This window comes from Thamnophis elegans, chromosome 14 (assembly GCF_009769535.1).
Source record: "Thamnophis elegans isolate rThaEle1 chromosome 14, rThaEle1.pri, whole genome shotgun sequence".
Taxonomy (NCBI): domain Eukaryota; kingdom Metazoa; phylum Chordata; class Lepidosauria; order Squamata; family Colubridae; genus Thamnophis; species Thamnophis elegans.
Window position 1 is genome coordinate 6,191,292 of NC_045554.1, and position 17,641 is coordinate 6,208,932.

The 17,641-nt window shown below is 46.9% G+C and overlaps 1 protein-coding gene across 2 annotated transcripts in view; it reads left to right on the forward strand.

The window, feature by feature from the left end:
* Positions 1-2,350: 2,350 nt before the first annotated feature.
* The window catches only part of USP42 (ubiquitin specific peptidase 42), a 41,770-nt gene continuing 26,479 nt past the window's right edge, over positions 2,351-17,641 (forward strand). For both annotated transcript variants that reach the window (XM_032231203.1, XM_032231204.1), the window contains exon 1: positions 2,351-2,420. The gene's annotated coding sequence lies outside the window, so the exon portion shown is untranslated. The remainder of the gene's footprint in view (positions 2,421-17,641) is intronic.

Below are 17,641 nucleotides of genomic sequence, written 5' to 3' on the forward strand. Positions count from 1 at the left end.
GGGTTATTATAAAATTTGTGATGACTGGTGGGTTCAGCTTCGTCACTGGGGGCTTTTAAAAAGAGACTGGACAATCACCGGTCTGAAATTGTACAGGATCGCCTGCTTGAACAGGGGGCTGGACTAGAAGACCTCCAAGGTCCCTTCCAGCTCTATTCTGTTTTGATTGATTGATTCTCTTCTTTTGGAGAATATTAGGCAGTCCTTGACTTACAGCAGTTTGTTAATGACCATTCGAAGTTAAAACAGCACTGGAAAAAAACCTGACTTATGACCGTTTTCACACTTACGACTATTGGAGCATCCCCGTGGTCACGTGATCAACATTCAGACATGTGGCAAGTGGCTCATATTTATGACAATTGCAGTGCCCCATAATCACATGATCCCCTTTTGCGACAAGCAAAGTCAATGGGGAAACCAGATTCATTTCAAAACGACTGACATAACATATACTAACGTAACAACTGCAGGGATTCACTTAACAACATTGACAAGAATGGTCATAAATGGGGCCTCACTTAGCAACGGAAATTTTGGGTTCAATTCTGCAAGTTAAGTCTAAAGCCCTTTCCTGCAAGTGAAGGATGCATAGGAACAAACATCTATCTGGAGACGTTTTTAAAAGCATGCTTGTGTCAGAAATGAATATGAATGGGAACAACTAACTTTATCATTTGCATTTCACCGAAATAATAAATGCATTCCCGCTGCTAACATAGCATTCAGATCAATTATTTTATTTAAATGGGGATGGGGAACCTTACGTGATAAAACTATGTAGCATTAATCCCATTAAAAGCTCAGCAAGACTGGTTTTTGTTGAATTTCATCCACAATGTTCTTTTTTGGACCTGGTAGAAAATATGCCTTTTAATTTGTATGAGTATTCAATAGGACGTCTTTTTTATTTTTTAAAAAAGCCATATTTTACGCATCTGTGTCAAGCTAATGGGGCCATCCATTTCCCAGGGGAATATGCAGTTCAGAAACTCAGCAAACAGAGAGGTGATTAATTAAATCACATCTTCCTGGTAATTGGACATTATACTGTAGCGAAGCCTTCTGTTTTTTCATGAACTGTAACAAAAATTTACAATAGAGGCTCCTGTTCACTTTGATCTCTTCACTCATTGTAATTCCTACGAACTTTCTAGAGGATTTTCCAATCTCCTGTCAAAACCCAACAGATTTCAAAAATGAAGGCCTGCTATTAAAGGAAAATCTGAATTTTTGTGAAATTAACCAGCGCTGTTCTACATTCATACATCTCTTATCATCTTTTTTTCTTCCCAAGAGCAGAGAGATTTGTGCAGGAGACATAAAACTAGGGATGATCTGTAGTGCTAATTCAGCAGGAAGTCATTTTTTTAAAAGATAAGTAGGAAACATGGGGTGTCGGCACCATTTTGATAAGCTCCTATGAGTTGGTAGTGCTCATTAGGACACGATTTTTCTCTTATCTTTCTCTCTCTGTCTTTCACACTCTCTTTCTTTCCCTCTTTCTATCTTTTTCTCCCTCTCTTTCTCTCTTCTCCTTCTTTCTTGCTGTATCTCTTTTCCTTTCTCTCCCTTTCTTTCTCTCCCTCCTAACTTTCTCTCCCCCTTTCTCTCCCTTGTTCTATCTTTCTCTCCCTCCCCTCGCTTTCTAACTTTCTCTCCCTCCCCTCGCTTTCTAACTTTCTCTCCCTCTTTCTATCTTTCTTCCTCCCTCCCTATCTTTCGTTCTCTATTCTATCTTCCCTTTCTCCCTCTATCTTTCTCTCATTTCTATCTTTCTCCCTCGATCTTTCTTTCTCTCCCTCTTTCCTTTCTATCTTTCTCTCTCTCTCTTTCCCTCTCTCCATCTTTCTATCTTTCTCCCTCCCTCCCTTTCCCTCCCTCTTTCTTTCTCTCTCCCTCACTCTATCTTTCTCTCCTTATTTCTATCTCCCTCCCTCCCTCTCAATCTTTCTCTCTCTCTCTCCTTTCTCTGTCTTTCCCTCTTTCTCTCTCTCTTTCTCTCTCTCTCCCTCTCTCTTTCTCTCTCCCTCTCTTTATTTCTATCTCCCTCCCTGCCTCTCAATCTTTCTTTCTCTCCTTTCTATCTTTTTCTCGCTCCATCTTTCCCTCTCTCTCTCCCTCGCTCTCTTTCCCTCCCGAGCGCCAGCTGGGCCCCTCCCCTCGGCGGCCCCTCCCCGGCGCCTGCGCGCGCGCCCCGGCAGCGCCCCCTGGCGCCCGACGGCGGGCTAGCGGGCGCCCGTGATCCCCGTGTGACCCACAGAGCCGCGCCGGCCGCGGAGGCCCGGATGCGAGGAGGCCGGGCGGAGCGGGGGACGTCATTGTTCCCCGACACGGGCGAAGCAAGAGGCGGAGGCGGAGCGGGCGGGCAGGCGAGCGGGCGGGCTGAGGCCAAGAGCGACCCGGCAGCGCCGAGCCAGGTAAACTCCAGCGGCGGGAAAGGCGGGCGGGGAGAGAGGCGAGGACAGCCGGGCGGGAAAAGCAGGCTAGGCCGCCGCCGGCGGCCTCCTCAGCTCCGGCCTGCCCCGGCCCGCCCCCCTGCTGAGGCGGGAGCGCCCCCCGCCCTCCCAGGCCCCGCCCACGCCGCCTCCTCCCCACGCGGGCGGGGGGGGCATTCGGGAGCCCCTCCTGCGGGAGGGTGGGGGGCGTGCACGCGGGGGGGGGGCGGACGGCCGCGCGCGGGGGGGCTCCCCTCCTCCTCCTGCAGGGCTGGGGGTGGGGGCTCTTCGGGGAGGGGGCTCTCCGCGCTTCCCCTCCCCTCCCGCCTTGATTTGGCGGGCTCCCTCCTGGGGGGGGGTCTCCCCTCTCCCCCCACCTCCCCGGCCTGCAGGGGATGATGGGCTTTGCAGGGGAGACCCTCCTGCCGGGGGAGGGAGATCGGAGGCCCCTCTTGGTCCCCCGCTGACCTTGCTTCTTCCCCCCCGCCCCCCCGAGACTTACCTGCAGCGGCGAACAATGAGCGCACCTGGATGGCGGATTTGGGGGGTGGGGCTGAAGGTTTGCCTCTCCCGGTGCCGCGGCCGCCTTTCTGCCCGCCGGTGGGAGCTCTTCGCCCGGCCAGCTCCTTGGAAGGCCGCCCCCCCCCCCCGTCCCCGGGGCCTTTTCCTGGAGAAGGAGGCCGCCCCGGGTGCCTCCATCCTGGGCTGCGGGGTCGGCGGAGTCTGCACGTGGGGGCACAAAGGTTGGCAGGGAGGGATCTGCTTTGCACGCAGGGGTCTGGTTTGCAGAGAAGGGTCTTGTTGGCAAAGAGGGATCTGGTTTGCACACGGGACTTGTTTACAGAGAAGGATCTGGTTTGCAGGGAGGGATCTGGTTTGCACACCGCGGTCTTGTTTGCAGAGAAGGATCTTGCTTACAGGGAGGGATCTTGTTGGCAAAGAAGGATCTGGTTTGCACACAGGGGTCTTGTTTGCAGAGAAGGATCTTGTTGGCAAAGGGGGAATCTGGTTTGCACACGGGTCTTGTTTACAGAGAAAGATCTGGTTTGCAGGAGGGATCTGTTTTGCACACAGGGTCTTGTTTGCAGAGAAGGATCTTGCTTACAGGAAGGGATCTTGTTGGCAAAGAGGGATCTGGTTTGCACACAGGGGTCTGGTTTGCAGAGAGGGATATTGTTGGCAAAGAGGGATCTGCAGAGAAGGATCTTGTTTACAGGGAGGGGTCTGGTTGGCAAAGAGGGATCTGGTTTGCACACAGGGGTCTGGTTTGCAGAGAAGGATCTTGTAGGCATAGAGGGATCTTGTTGGCAAAGAGGGATCTGGTTTACACACAGGGGTCTGGTTTGCAGAGAAGGATCTTGTTTACAGGGAGGGATCTTGTTGGCAAAGAGGGATCTGGTTAGCACAGGGGTCTTGTTTGCAGAGAAAGATCTTGTTTACAGGGAGGGATCTTGTTGGCAAAGAGGGATCTGATTTGTACACATGGGTCTTGTTTGCAGGGAAGGATCTTTTTGGCAGAGATTTTATTGGCAAAGGAATCTTGTTTGAAGGGAATGATCTTGTTTGCAGGGAGAGATCTTGTTGGCAAAGAGGGAACTTGTTTGAACAGTGGTTTTATTTGCAAAAAGGGATCTTGTTTGCAGGGAGGGATCTTGTTGGCACAGGGATCTGGTCTGCAAAGGGGGATCTTGTAAAGAGAGATCTTGTAGGCAGAGAGGGATCTGGTTTGCAAAGAAGACTTGTGAGTTGCTTGGTTGGTAGAAGCATCCCTCCCTTTTTCCCCTCCCTCCCTCCCTCCCTCCCTCTTCCTCTCCCTCCTTCCATCCCTGTTGCTAAGGGAGACTTTGTTAAGTGAGTTAAGTGAGTTTTGCCCCATTTTACAACCTTTCCTGCCATGGTTGTTGAATGAATCACTGCGATTGTTAAGTGAAACTAGCTTCCCCCTTGACTTGTCAGAAAGTTGCAAAAGGATCACATGACCCCTGGAGAACTGCCATAAATGTGAGCTATGGACCAATTGCCAAGCACCCAAATTTTGATGGCGGGACCCTGGGGGATCCTGTAAGTGTGAAAACAGTCAATCAAAAGAGAGACCTTGTTTGCAAAGAGAGCTTGTGGGTTGCTTGTTGGGTACCGGTAGAAGCATCCCTCCCTCTCTCCATCTTTCTCTCTCTTTCTATCTTTCTCTCTCCTCCTCTTCCCCTCCCTTGTCCTCCTTTGTTTGAGCACTTCTGAATTGTTTCGTCTCCTACCTCTGCAGGTTTCCCTTGAATGCTCACACTGTATCTTTCATTGCTCCCTCTTTTTGAGTCACCCCTATTTTGAGCGGTTCCACCACAAAACCGCGCTCAACTAAACCGCGCCCGACTAAACCGTGTCGCTGATGTCATCAACAGGGCGACAACAGTGCGGAGACAGAAGCACGCTGTAAACCCTAAACCTAAAATTAACACCTAAACCTAAACCTAACCCCCCTAAACCTAACCCTTAACCTAAACCTAAACCTAACCCTAAACCTAATCCTAACCCTTAACCTAACCCTAACCCTTAACCTAACCCTAACCCTTAACCTAAACCTAATCCTAACCCTTAACCTAACCCTAACCCTAAAGCCAACCCTAACCCTTAACCTAACCCTTAACCTAACCCTAAAGCTAACCCTAAACCTAAACCTAACCCTTAAGCTAACCCTAAACCTAACCCTAAACCTAATCCTAACCCTTAACCTAACCCTAAACCTAACCCTAAAGCTAACTCTAAACCTAACTCTTACCTTAAGTTGAATCGGCTTGCTTTCAAAGCGCTATTTAAAGCGCCCTTCTTTCTCCGCGCTGGCTGTTGTCGCCCTGTTGATGACGTCAGCGACGCGGTTTAATCGGGTGCGTTTTAGTCGAGCGCGGTTTTGACGGGTCACGATTTTGAGCAAATGAATCCTGCTTCTCCTTTAGTTTGTCAGCAGCCTGTCTTCTTTCTTTTCCTCCCTCCCTCCCTCCCTCCCTCCCTCCCTCTCTTTCTCTCTCTCCCCTTCCAGCCTGCCTGAACTTTCCCTTGGCATTACTTACCGCCATTTTTGCCTCCTTTTCCTTGCCCCGTCCACATTCCTCCCTTGGCCCGCTGAAAGGGGTGACTTTTAAAGTCACTTGTGTCATTGGTGTGTTTCTTCCACGCTTGGTTGCCATGGCCACTGCCTCTCACACCAAGAGTGATTCCTTTACAGGCCCGTCTTGTCTTTTCTTTCCTGCCCGCTGCGCCTGGGAGTGGTGGGGATGGAAATTAAGCCAGGCCGGGGCTGCCCATTCTCTGTGGCATCTCAGGCCCGAGATAAACTCCCCTGTTTCTCTCTTTTCCTATTCGTGGAGTGTTGCAGCAGATGCCACCAGATTCGGACAAGGGTGGCGAATCTTTCTCCTGCATGGACTTTTGCTGAGTGATGTGTAGAGATGAAATGGCTTTTTCCTTTAACGCAGCTCTGACACGGTGATAATTGGTAATATACCAATATATGAATATACCAAGTCAAATACTCTTTCTCTCCCTTTCTATCTTTCTCTCCCTCTTTCTAACTTTCTTTCCCCCTTTCTCTCCCTTGTTCTATATTTCTCTCCCACACTCTCTCTTTCTAACTTTCTCTCCCTCTTTCTTTCTTCCTCCCTATCTTTCGTTCTCTCTCTTTCTATCTTCTCTTTCTCCCTCTCTATCTTTCTCTCCTTATTTCTATTTTTCTCCCTCGATCTTTCTTTCTCTCCCTCTTTCCTTTCTATCTTTCTCTTTCCCTCTCTCCATCTTTCTATCTTTCTCTCCCTCTTTCCCTCCCTCTTTCTTTCTTTCTTTCTTTCTCTCTCTCTCTTTCTCTCCCTCTCTTTCTCTCATATCTATCTCCCTCCCTCCCTCTCAATCTTTCTTTCTCTCTTTCTCTCCTTTCTCTTTCCCTCTTTCTCTCCATCTTTCTCTCTCTCTCTCTCTCTCTCTCTCCCTCTTTCTTTCTCCCTCTTCCTCTCTCTCTCTTTCTCTCCTTATTTCTATCTCCCTCCCTGCCTCTCAATCTTTCTTTTTCTCTTTTCTATCTTTTTTGTAATATACCAATATATGAATATACCAAGTCAAATACTTGGTAATATAACCAAGGTACAGTGGGACTTCGGGCGCTGACCACAATCCGTTCCAGGACTTTGGTTGGCACCCGATTTGGTTGTGACCAGAAGCAAGACAAACTGCGCATGCACGCGCGCACAGACACACACACACACAAAATGGCACAAAATGGGAAATCGCCATGGCTGTGTTTATTCAGCACCCGAGGATGTGTTCATGACGTGAATGAAACATTTAGCAGATTTTGGGGTGAGCACCCCAATTGTTCATCGTCCGAGCCGTTCGGGACCCGAGGTGCCGCTATAATGTACAGATCGTCCTTGACTTATAACGAAAATTCCCGTTGCTAAGCGAGACATTTATTAAGCGAATTCTCTCCCCGCCCCCCCCCCGCCCCAATTTTACGACCTTTCCTGTCACGGTTGTTAAGTGTTTCCTGCCTAAGCAGGGGGTTGGACTAGAAGACCTCCAAGGTCCCTTCCAACTCTTGTTATTCTATTCTTAAGTGGATCGCTGAAGTTGTCAAGTTAAGTCACACGGGGGTTAAGTGAATATGCCTTCGTTTTGCTTGTCGGAAGGGGAATCACGTGAAACCCTCCCCCCCCCCCCAGGATACTGCAACCGTCATAACTGTGAATCGATTGCCAAGGGGGCGAATTTTGATCGTGAGACCACGCGGATGCTGCCAACCATCATAAGTGTGAGCCCGTTGCCAAGCATCTGAATTTTTTATCACGGAAGCATCTGAATTTGTATCACGGAAGCATCTGAATTTTTATCACGGAAGCATCTGAATTTTTATCATGGGACGCTGCAACTGGTTGTAAGTTTAAAGGACAGTCGTGTCGCTCCTTTCAGTGCCGTAACTGAAAGAATGGTCATTAAGTGAACGGTTATAAGTCGAGGACTACCTGTAACTGAGAACGGGATGGGGATTATAGTTTTTCCTTCCCACATAGGATTCGTGCCTCAAAGGAAGTGCCGGTCAGATGCTTCCGTAACTTCCAGGACTAAAGGAAATTGACTTTTTATAGATGGTCTGCTTGCTTTCATTCTAGATTGATTACTTCTTTGAGCAGCTTTATAGAAATGTTAGCCTCTGTTGGCGTAAATGATTCCTCCTAACTATGAAACTGTGACCGTAAATCTACCTCAAAAGCGCCCTCAAAACACACAAAATATTTGTTGCAAGTGAAGTGCAGGAGGGAAAGGAAGTGAGAGAGAGAGAGAAAGAAAGGAAAGAAAGAAAGAAAGAAAGAAAGAAAGAAAGAAAGAAAGAAAGAAAGGCAATCCCAACAGAGATCAGATCCGTTAAGAGAACCAGTTAACTTAGTTGTCAAAAAGCGCCTGTTCAGTTGGAAGTGTTCAGGCTACGGATCAAAGCTGGAGGAGGGAAAAGAATTAGAAGCACTTAAAAATGAAACAGGTTAGAATCAAAAGTGGAGAACCCTGGGCTTGTTTTACTTAAAAATAGAATTGGAGTAAGTGGGAGGTGTTGTTTTTTTTTTTTTTTTTTTGCTAGAAGTTCACATTTATCCACATCTCGGTCCCTAAAACAATTCTAGGTTTCTGATTAGAGATCTAATGTATTTTACAATACAATACAATAGCAGAGTTGGAAGGGACCTTGGAGGTCTTCTAGTCCAACCCCCTGTCTAGGCAGGAAACCCTACAATACTTCAGACAAAAGGTCTTGTTTGCAGAGGGATCTTGTAGGTTGCTTACTTGGTAGAAGCATCCCTCCTTCCCTCCCTCCCTTTCTTTCTTTCTTTCTTTCTCTCTCTCTCTCTCTTTCTCTCATTTCCTTTCCCTCCTTTCTGTTGCTAAGGGAGACTTTGTTACATGAACTTTGCAAGAAAGGTCATAAAAATGGGGACGACTCAATTAACAAATGTCTCACTTAACAACAAAAATATGGGGCTCCATTGTGGTCACAAATCAAGGATTACATGTACTTGTCTGCCTATAATCAAGAGTCCAATGGAGTCAAACTACCTGTATATTGTCCTAAACTCTCATGTGTTTGGCTTGGGTTTAATTCACCAGCTTATCAGCCAGGCCATTATAGTTTACAACAGTGGTGGTCAACCTGGTCCCTACCGCCCACTAGTGGGCGTTCCAGCTTTCATGGTGGGCGGTGGGGGGTTTGCTGTAACTCTGCTTTATAAATTTTGATTTGATTTGAGAAGTTTATTTATATGCCGCCCTTTTCCCTGGGGGGACTCAGGGCGGCTTACAACTCGAAAAGGGGAGGGGAAAACAAACATTTAACACGTAGGACAGTACGTCATTAAAAAACACAACATTCATACCATTCGGGTGGGTTACAGTCTTTAGCCCCAGGCCTGACGGGATAGCCAGATTTTGAGGGCTGTGCGGAAGGTCTGGAGGGTGGTGAGGGTACGAATCTCCATGGGGAGATCGTTCCATAGGGTCGGAGCTGCCACCGAGAAGGCTCTCCTCCGCGTGGTTGCCAGTCGACATTGACCGGCAGATGGGACTCGGAGGAGGCCTAATCTATGGGATCTAATAGGTCGAGTGGAGGTGATTGGCAGTAGGCGGTCTCTCAAGTACCCAGATCCACTACCATGAAGGGCTTTATGGGTGACAAGTAGCACCTTGAAGCGTACCCGGAGATCGACAGGTAGCCAGTGCAGCTCGCGGAGGATAGGTGTTTTTATAAAATTTTATATAGTAAAGTTACTTCCCTACTTTATAAATCACCATTACTGTGGAACCGGTGGGCGGTTAGGAAATTTTACTACTAACAGAGATACAAAAGTGGGCGGTAGGTATAAAAAGGTTGACTACCCCTGGTTTACAAAATAAACCATGGTCCGTGGGGATCTTTTTGAGAAGCTGCAGGACGACGTTTAAACTTTCTGGAGAGTTCAAGAAGGCGCCATCCCCACATAAGAGGCGACTGAAAATGTTAAGCTTGGGACGGGCTGTGTTTAAGGATGCAAACAGGAATGGAGAAGTTTTGAAAAGGAAGCCATGACCACCCATTCCCCTTTCAAACCCCTCCAAACTGACCCAGAACAGGAGAGGTTTTAGTGGTGGTTGCCCTGAAGAAAAATCCACAACCACTCCAAACCCTTTAAAAAAAAAAAGAAAGAAACTTAAGAACACACCACACAAAACGTCAAAAAATCACATTGTGCAAAAAATGGTTCGACTTTGCAAACGCTGTAAGATTTGGGGGCCTGGGGGGATTCGCTGATTTTGCCCGTAGCTGTTTTACAACTTAGTAAAAACTTGTGATTCGGGTTAGTAGGGACCTATTGAGGAAACCATGAGGTTTTTTTTTTTTAAGAAAAGGATAGGTGTGATGTTTGAAGCGTATCTTCTGTTTCTGCTTCTCGGTTCTCACACAGTTGTGGTATGGGGGAAACATACCTGCAGGGCTGGCTTTGGGCTAAGGCTGAGAGCAGCCGAGCTTAGGGATTATGCCAAATGATCCTAAAAATGTACATCTTTGCTGGCCATCAGCGGGAGATGGTGCTATGAGTCAGTGTGGACAAAGGATGCCAGGAAGCCTTGAGTTGCCCTAAAGGTAAAGGTTCCCCTCGCACGTTATGTGCTAATCGTTCCCGACTCTAGGAGGCGGTGCTCATCTCCGTTTCAAAGCTGAAGAGCCAGCGCTGTCCAAAGACGTCTCCGTGGTCATGTGGCCGGCATGTCTCAATGCACGGAAGGCTGTTCCCTTCCCACCAAAGGTGGTTCCTATTTTTCTACTTGCATTTTTTACATGCTTTCGAACTGCTAGGCTGGCAGAAGCTGGGACAAGTCACGGGAGCTCACTCCGTTTCGCGGCACTAGGGATTCGAACTGCCGACCTTTCTGATAGACAAGTTCAGCGTCTTAGCCACTGAGCCACTGTGTCCTTGAGTTGGCCCTACATATGTGTATTATTATTATTATTTTGGTTCCCACTTCACGATCATACATGAAGCACCAGGCAGGAACATTTAACCTCACAAGTCCTTTTAAAGTCTGAGCATTCCTGAAAAGGGGAATGGTAAAGGGCTATTGGATAACTTTTTTCCAGTTTTTCTTCCAAGTCTTTTTCATAAGGAAGCTAATTTCCAGCAAACAGAAGAGAAAAACAGCCTAAAAAACATCCTGAAAACAGCCTGTTTTTCCTATGTTTTGGGGGCTGTTTTCCAGCCGTTTTCCGGTGCTCAGGCACCAGTGAAGACCAGCAGGCACCAGAAACCAGAAGAGCAGCTGGTGACGGTGCATATGCCTACAGAAAGGGCTCTGCGTGCCACAGGTTTGCCATCATGGCAAGGGCCAGGTTTTCCAGTCCGCTCCACAATTGATAGGATTTTCGGTTAGGACAAGTAGAGGAAAAAAGACGCCGCACTAGGAGGAGACTCTATGGTAAGGGAACCGGACTTCCAGTCAGCAGAGGACAAAGGATGGCGCACTAGGAGGAGACTCTATGGTAGGGGAACCGGACTTCCAGTGAGCAGAGGAAAAAGGACGCCACACTAGGAGGAGATTCTATGGTGGGGGAACCGGACTTCCGGTCAATATCAGAATTGAATGGGGGGCTTCCGGTTAGGACCTTTGTGGCTCTTTGAGTGTTTAAGGTTGCCGACCCCTGTCGTAGGCTGTAGCTTAAGGTTCAATTTTCACATTCTGCCCTTTTCCTTTTGTGTTTTAATCATCGAAGTCATGTTTCGAACCCTTCTTTCTTACAGGAGAGTCCCAGTGGACAGGTAGTCCTCGACTTAACGGCCACAACTGAACCCCGATTTTTCTGTTGTTAAGCAACATAGTCGTTGAGTTGAGTTTTGCCCCATTTCCTACCACGGTTGTTAAGTGAATCTCTGCCATTGTTAAGTTGGTAACACGGTTGTTAAGTGAATCAGGCTGCCCCATTGACTTTGCTTTTCAGAAGGTGATCACTTGACCCAGGGGCACTCTCATTGTCACAAGTACGAGTCACCACGGTCTTAAGTATGGAAAACAAGTCACAAGTCACTTTTTTCAGTCTGGTTGTAACTTCAAACGGTCACTAAATGGATCATTGTAAATCCAGCACTACCTGTATTTAAAGTCTGAATCCGCATTGTGTGTTGTCCTCAGGCAGATTATTTCAGCAGTCGACAATTTTCTAGATTTTGCTAGATTTGCTCCAGGCACCTCTGGAAATGATGTGCCTTGCCTGGAGTTTAATTCTCCTCCAAACGAATGTTGGCTTCTTGCCTTCTTTGCTGCTGTTTTGGGTTTGTGTGTGTGTGTGTGTTTCTGTAAACAAATTTCCTAGATGACTTGCAAGTGAGTTCTCAACCAGTATTTCGGTAATGGGCTCTTTTGTACATCAGAGTAGAGTAGAATAAAATAGAATACGGAATAGGGTAGGGTAAGGTAGAATAGCATGGAATGGAATAGAATAGAATAGAATATGGGGTAGGGTAGGTAAGGTAGAATAACGTAGCATGGAATGGAATAGAATAGAATAGAATACGGAATAGGGAAGGGTAAGGTAGAATAGCATGGAATAGAATAGAATATGGGGTAGGGTAAGGTAAGGTAGAATAACATGGAATGGAATAGAATAGAATATGGGGTAGGGTAGGTAAGATAGAATAACGTAGCATGGAATAGAATAGAATATGGGGTAGGGTAGGGTAAGGTAGAATAGCATGGAGTGGAATAGAATAGAATAGAATATGGGGTAGCGTAGGGTAAGGTAGAATAGCATGGAATGGAATAGAATAGAATATGGGGTAGCGTAGGGTAAGGTGGAATAGCATGGAATGGAATAGAATACGGAATAGGGTAGGGTAAGGTAGAATAGCATAGCATGGAATGGAATATAATGGTATAGAATAGAATACGGAATAGGATAGGGTAGGGTAAGGTAGAATAGCATGGAATAGAATAGAATAGAATATGGGGTAGGGTAGGGTAAGGTAAGGTGGAATAGCATGGAATGGAATAAAATAGAATACGGAATAGGATAGGATAGGGTAGGGTAAGGTAGAATAGCATGGAATAGAATAGAATAGAATAGAATTCTTTATTGGCCAAGTGTGTGATTGGACACACAACGAATTTGTCTTTGGTGCAACTGCTCTCAGTGTACATAAAGAAAAATAAAATAGAATACATTCATCAAGAATCATAAGATACAACACTTAATGATAGTCGTAGTTTACTAATGAGCATTGTAAAGATACAAGCAACGTGTCATAGTCGTAAGTGGGAAGAGATAGGTACTAGGAAGAATGAGAAGAATAATAGTAATGCAGCCTTAGTGAATAGTTTGACAGTGTTGTGGGAATTAGTTGTTTAGCAGAGCGATGGCTTTTGTGGGGGGGGGGGGACTGTCCTTGTGTAGTCGTTCTGGTGTGCAGTGCCCTACAGCGCTGTTTTGAGAGTAGCAGTTGAAACTTCCACCCTCATGTCCTAATTTGCTTCTTTCTTTTGTACATTGTACCTTTCCTAGTTAATGGGGAAAAGGAGCATTCCCCCTTGAGATGTGCTTTCATTGCTGTTCGGATGAAGAGCAAACAGCTTCACTCAGGAAATGAGTAAATCCTTCAGCATGTCGGTGCAGGGGCTCCATTCTCAGTCGGATTTTTGTTCTCTGATTGTGCAATTTTGGTAATTTGAGAGCCTTATAATTCCGTGAAGGAAATGCGACTTAATAAGGATTTCCGAGAACGTGCGGGTTTTTTGTTTTTTTTTTTGGAGCAAGGAGAGCTGTTAAACGTTACTTTATTTGATCTTACTCCTGTGTAAAAAACACTCCCGCTCTTCATCCATTCTTAAGTCGAACCACAGGCCTTTTATCCCTTGACCCTCGGGAGGCTGTCAGGACTTCCAACAGTTTTTTCCTGATTTCCCAGTAAGAATTACTTTTTACTGGTCCTTCTAACCTGGATTTTGAAGGTGATCAAAAAGGATGTCTTTGGAGACAAAGAATTTCGACTGCAAAATTCTGGAGTTTTTTTCCCCAGCTTGACCTGGAGAATCTCAGATTTCTGCATCGAAGGGAGGTCTTCTGCTCCCAAGCCAGGATTCCCTTCTCCTTGCAGCTGCAAAGAGATTAATTTCGGAAAATTATCATCCGTATTGAAATAAGAATAGAATAACAGAGTTGGAAGGGACCTTGGAGGTCTTCTAGTCCAACCCCCTGCTTAGGCAGGAAACTCTACACCACTTCAGACAAATGGTTCCCCAACGTCTTAAAAACTTCCAGTGTTGGAGCATTCACAACTTCTGGAGGCAACTTCTGTTCCACTGATGAATTGTTCTCACTGTCAGGAAATTTCTCCTTAGTTCTAGGTTGCTTCTCTCCTTGATTAGTTTCCACCCATTGCTTCTTGTCCTACCCTGAAGTGCTTTGGAGAATAGTTTGACTCCCTCTTCTTTGTGGTAACCCCTGAGATATTGGAAGACTGCTATCATGTCTCCCCTAGTCCTCCTTTTCATTAAACTAGACATACCCAGTTCTTGCAACCGTTCTTCATAGGTTTTAGCCTCCAGTCCCCTAATCCTCTTTGTTGCTCTTCTCTGCACTCTTTCTAGAGCCTCCATATTGCAACGGCTTAAAACGACTGTCCAAACTTGGCAACTTTTAAGATTTGTGGACTTCAACTCTCAGAATTCCTCAGTCAGTGGCTGGCTGGGGAATTCTGGGAGTTGAAGTCCATAAGCCTTAAAAGTTGCCAAGGTTGGATACTCACAGCTTAAAAGCTTGGTTACAACCTAAAACAAATTCTCACTTCCCCCATGAAGTTTACTAGTAATCTGACAGCAATCAGTTCACTTTCATGGAATTGAATTATTATAAAAAAAACTAATTCCATTCCAGCCTCCTTTCCTTTTTTTTCCAGCCCCGGGGTCTACTCTAAAAGCTTAAATATTAATAAGTAGGCTTTAAAACAATGAGTAACCCTTAATTACCTCCCCATCCCAATTGGGGGAGGGAAAGGGGGAAATTCTTATACAAGCAAGCTTCTACAAGTTGGTTTTGCTGCTGTTCTTTGGTTTTAAAAATTGCAGCTCTTTGAAAGTGGGTTATTTTACACAGTCTATTTTAGCTTTTGTGGGTCAGGGTCCTTCTGAGGCATAACCAGGGTGCCTTCTTTAGGCAGAAGCACCAATATTTACCTATTTAACCAATTTATATCAGCGGTCATCAACTGGTGGTCCGTGAGAAAATGTGGGTGGTCCGCAGAAAAAACTTATTTGCATTTTTTTATATTGCACTAAATACGAATGCGTGCAATGAACGTTTGTGTTACTGCAGAGAGTCTCCCCCTTCAGGGTCTTTTTGTGCGGGTCAGAGGGGGGCAGAAATTCTGACTTGGGGTCTGCTTCAGCCTCCTTTTTGGGGGGCTTTGGAGGGAAACGCTGCTGGTGGCGAAGAGCCAGAGGGCCTCGTTCCAGTGGGACTGCGTCATGGCTTGGAACTGGCTGACCATCCCAACCCACTGAGCCTCCAGGCACTGGTCCCTGGCCTTGCACTCCCTCTGCTTGAAAAGCCCATGCTCCTAGTCCTCAGTGAGGAGCGTCTGCTGAGCCTCCTTCTCGGCCAGATCCAATTTGAACTGAGCTGTTTTGCCAACTCTTTCTCCTGGTGGCTGCTTAGCTCCAGCAACTGCTTCCTGTTGGGGCCCTAAGGAGCCCGGACAGGCAGGTGATGAGTGGCTGGGGAGGGGAGGGACGAGTAGAGGCCAGCGAGGCGCCCCTTGACGTGAGTGACTTCGAGTTGGCCACGCCCGCCCAGTCACATAGCAATAGCAGTTAGACTTATATACCGCTTTATAGGACTTTCAGCCCTCTCTAAGCGGTTTACAGAGTCAGCATATCGCCCCCACAATCTTGGTCCTCATTTTACCCACCTCGGAAGGATGGAAGGCTGAGTCAACCCTGAGCCGGTGAGATTTGAACTGCTGAACTGCAGATAGCAGTCAGCTGAAGTGGCCTGCAGTACTGCACTCTACCCACTGCGCCACCTCGGCTCTATGACCACCTGGCCAAGCCCACCCAGCCAGTCATTAGGCAGATCCTATTAGTCACCCACGAGATTTTAAATTATGAATTTAGTGGTCCCTGAGGTCCGAAAGGTTGGTGACCCCTGATTTATACGACCGTCTAGTTACATGTAGTCCTCGATTTAACAACAGTTCACTTAGGGATTGCCCAAAGTTACAATGGCAACGAAGGGAGTGATTTACGCATCATCAGGGTCATGTGATTGAAATTCGGGCGCTTGGCTGTCGTTGTGACCCGAGGTCACTTAAAATCCCCTTTTGCGACTCTCCGACAAGCAAAGCCAACGGGGAAACCAAATTCACTTCTCAACGGTGGCGAGAAAGATTGTGAAATGGGGCAGACTTCCCTTAACAACAGGGAGCTCAGCCAGGATTCACTTAACGACCATGTTAACTCCTTTCGCAACGGCCGCGGTTTGCTTAACAAACCCGGCAAGTTGAAACGTGGGAAAAACACACTTAAACCAATTTTTCTCAGCCACGGAAATTTGGGGGCTCACGTGGCGGTCGTTAAGTCGAGACGGCTGCCCGTACGGTTCCCAAAGGCAGTTAGTTATGGCATCCGTTGATTCCCCTGCCCTTCAAGCGACTTAGGTGTGCTTGTGAGTTCTGAGCGGGGGCTGGGCTGTTGTTGGGTAAACCGACAGAATATTAGGTTGACCAGTAAAACATGGTGGCCTGCCTTTCGCTGGACGTTGAATAGATCGGTTTAATTTCCTCTAGCGGCCACTGAACCTTCCGGTTTCATAGATACGACATCCGCCTCTCTGGGGAACCCGGTTAAATATTACAGCTAGTCCTTGGGTTAAAAAACAAACAGTCATTTAACAACCATTGGAGGTTTCAACAGATTTTTTTTTAAAGCTACTCCTGAGCCATCCTCAAAATTAGGACCACTGTTTTTCTGCTGCGGTCGCGCAATCACATTACTGGCGCCCGGCTCGCTTGTACGACCGGTTGCGGTTCCTGATGTTTTGGGGGTGATTTCTGGCACAACCCCCTCCCCCCCCTCCACGCCCATTTAAGGGAAAGGATTTGCCTTGGGGATTGTGTGGTTGTTTAACAATCCTCTGGTGACTGCGTTGCACAGGGTCACAAAGACAGGCTTAATATTTAAAGCCCAGTCAGTGGCAAAGAGGTTGAGTGATATTTTTACTCTTCCTTCTACTTGTTAGTCTGGATTGAGTATAAAAGGACGAGGGTTTAACTGTGTCTTTAATGTTATTTTATTGACATTACTAAGTCACTTAAACCGGGGAGTCCCTCTGGCAGGCTGCTCGCCTTCCTCTCCCCTTACTCACTCTCCTGCCGCAGCGAAAAATAAGCACACCTCGATCGGGTTTGGTGTCTGTGTGTGTGTGAAGAGGACAGTGAAGATTTGTCTTGGTGCAATCCACGTTTCTCTCATCGCTGGGAGCCAAGCGGAGCTTCGTCACCATTTTTGAAAAGTGTCCTCAGGCCTTCTAGGGACACAACAAGGACATCTATCCTTGTTGTAAGTCTGCCACGGATAAAAGGATGAGCATTTGCGACTAGTTGCAGCATCCTGCAACCACGATTTACTATGTTTTGGGGGTGCTTTCTGGCCAAACAACCCACAACCCCATGCTCGTTTTAAGGGAAAGGATTTGCTTTGGGGATTGTGTGGTTGTTTAACAATCCTCTGGTTGCACAGAGTCACAAAGACAGGCTTAATATTTAAAGCCCAGTCAGTGGCAAAGAGGTTTTGAGTGATATTTTTACTCTTCCTTCTACTTGTTAGTCTGGATTGAGTATAAAAGGACGAGGGTTTAACTGTGTCTTTAATGTTATTTTATTGACGTTACTAAGTCACTTAAACCGGGGAGTCCCTCTGGCAGGCTGCTCGCCTTCCTCTCCCCTTACTCACTCTCCTGCCGCAGCGAAAAATAAGCACACCTCGATCGGGTTTGGTGTCTGTGTGTGTGTGAAGAGGACAGTGAAGATTTGTCTTGGTGCAATCCACGTTTCTCTCATCGCTGGGAGCCAAGTGGAGCTTCGTCACCATTTTTGAAAAGTGTCCTCAGGCCTTCTAGGGACACAACAAGGACATCTATCCTTGTTGTAAGTCTG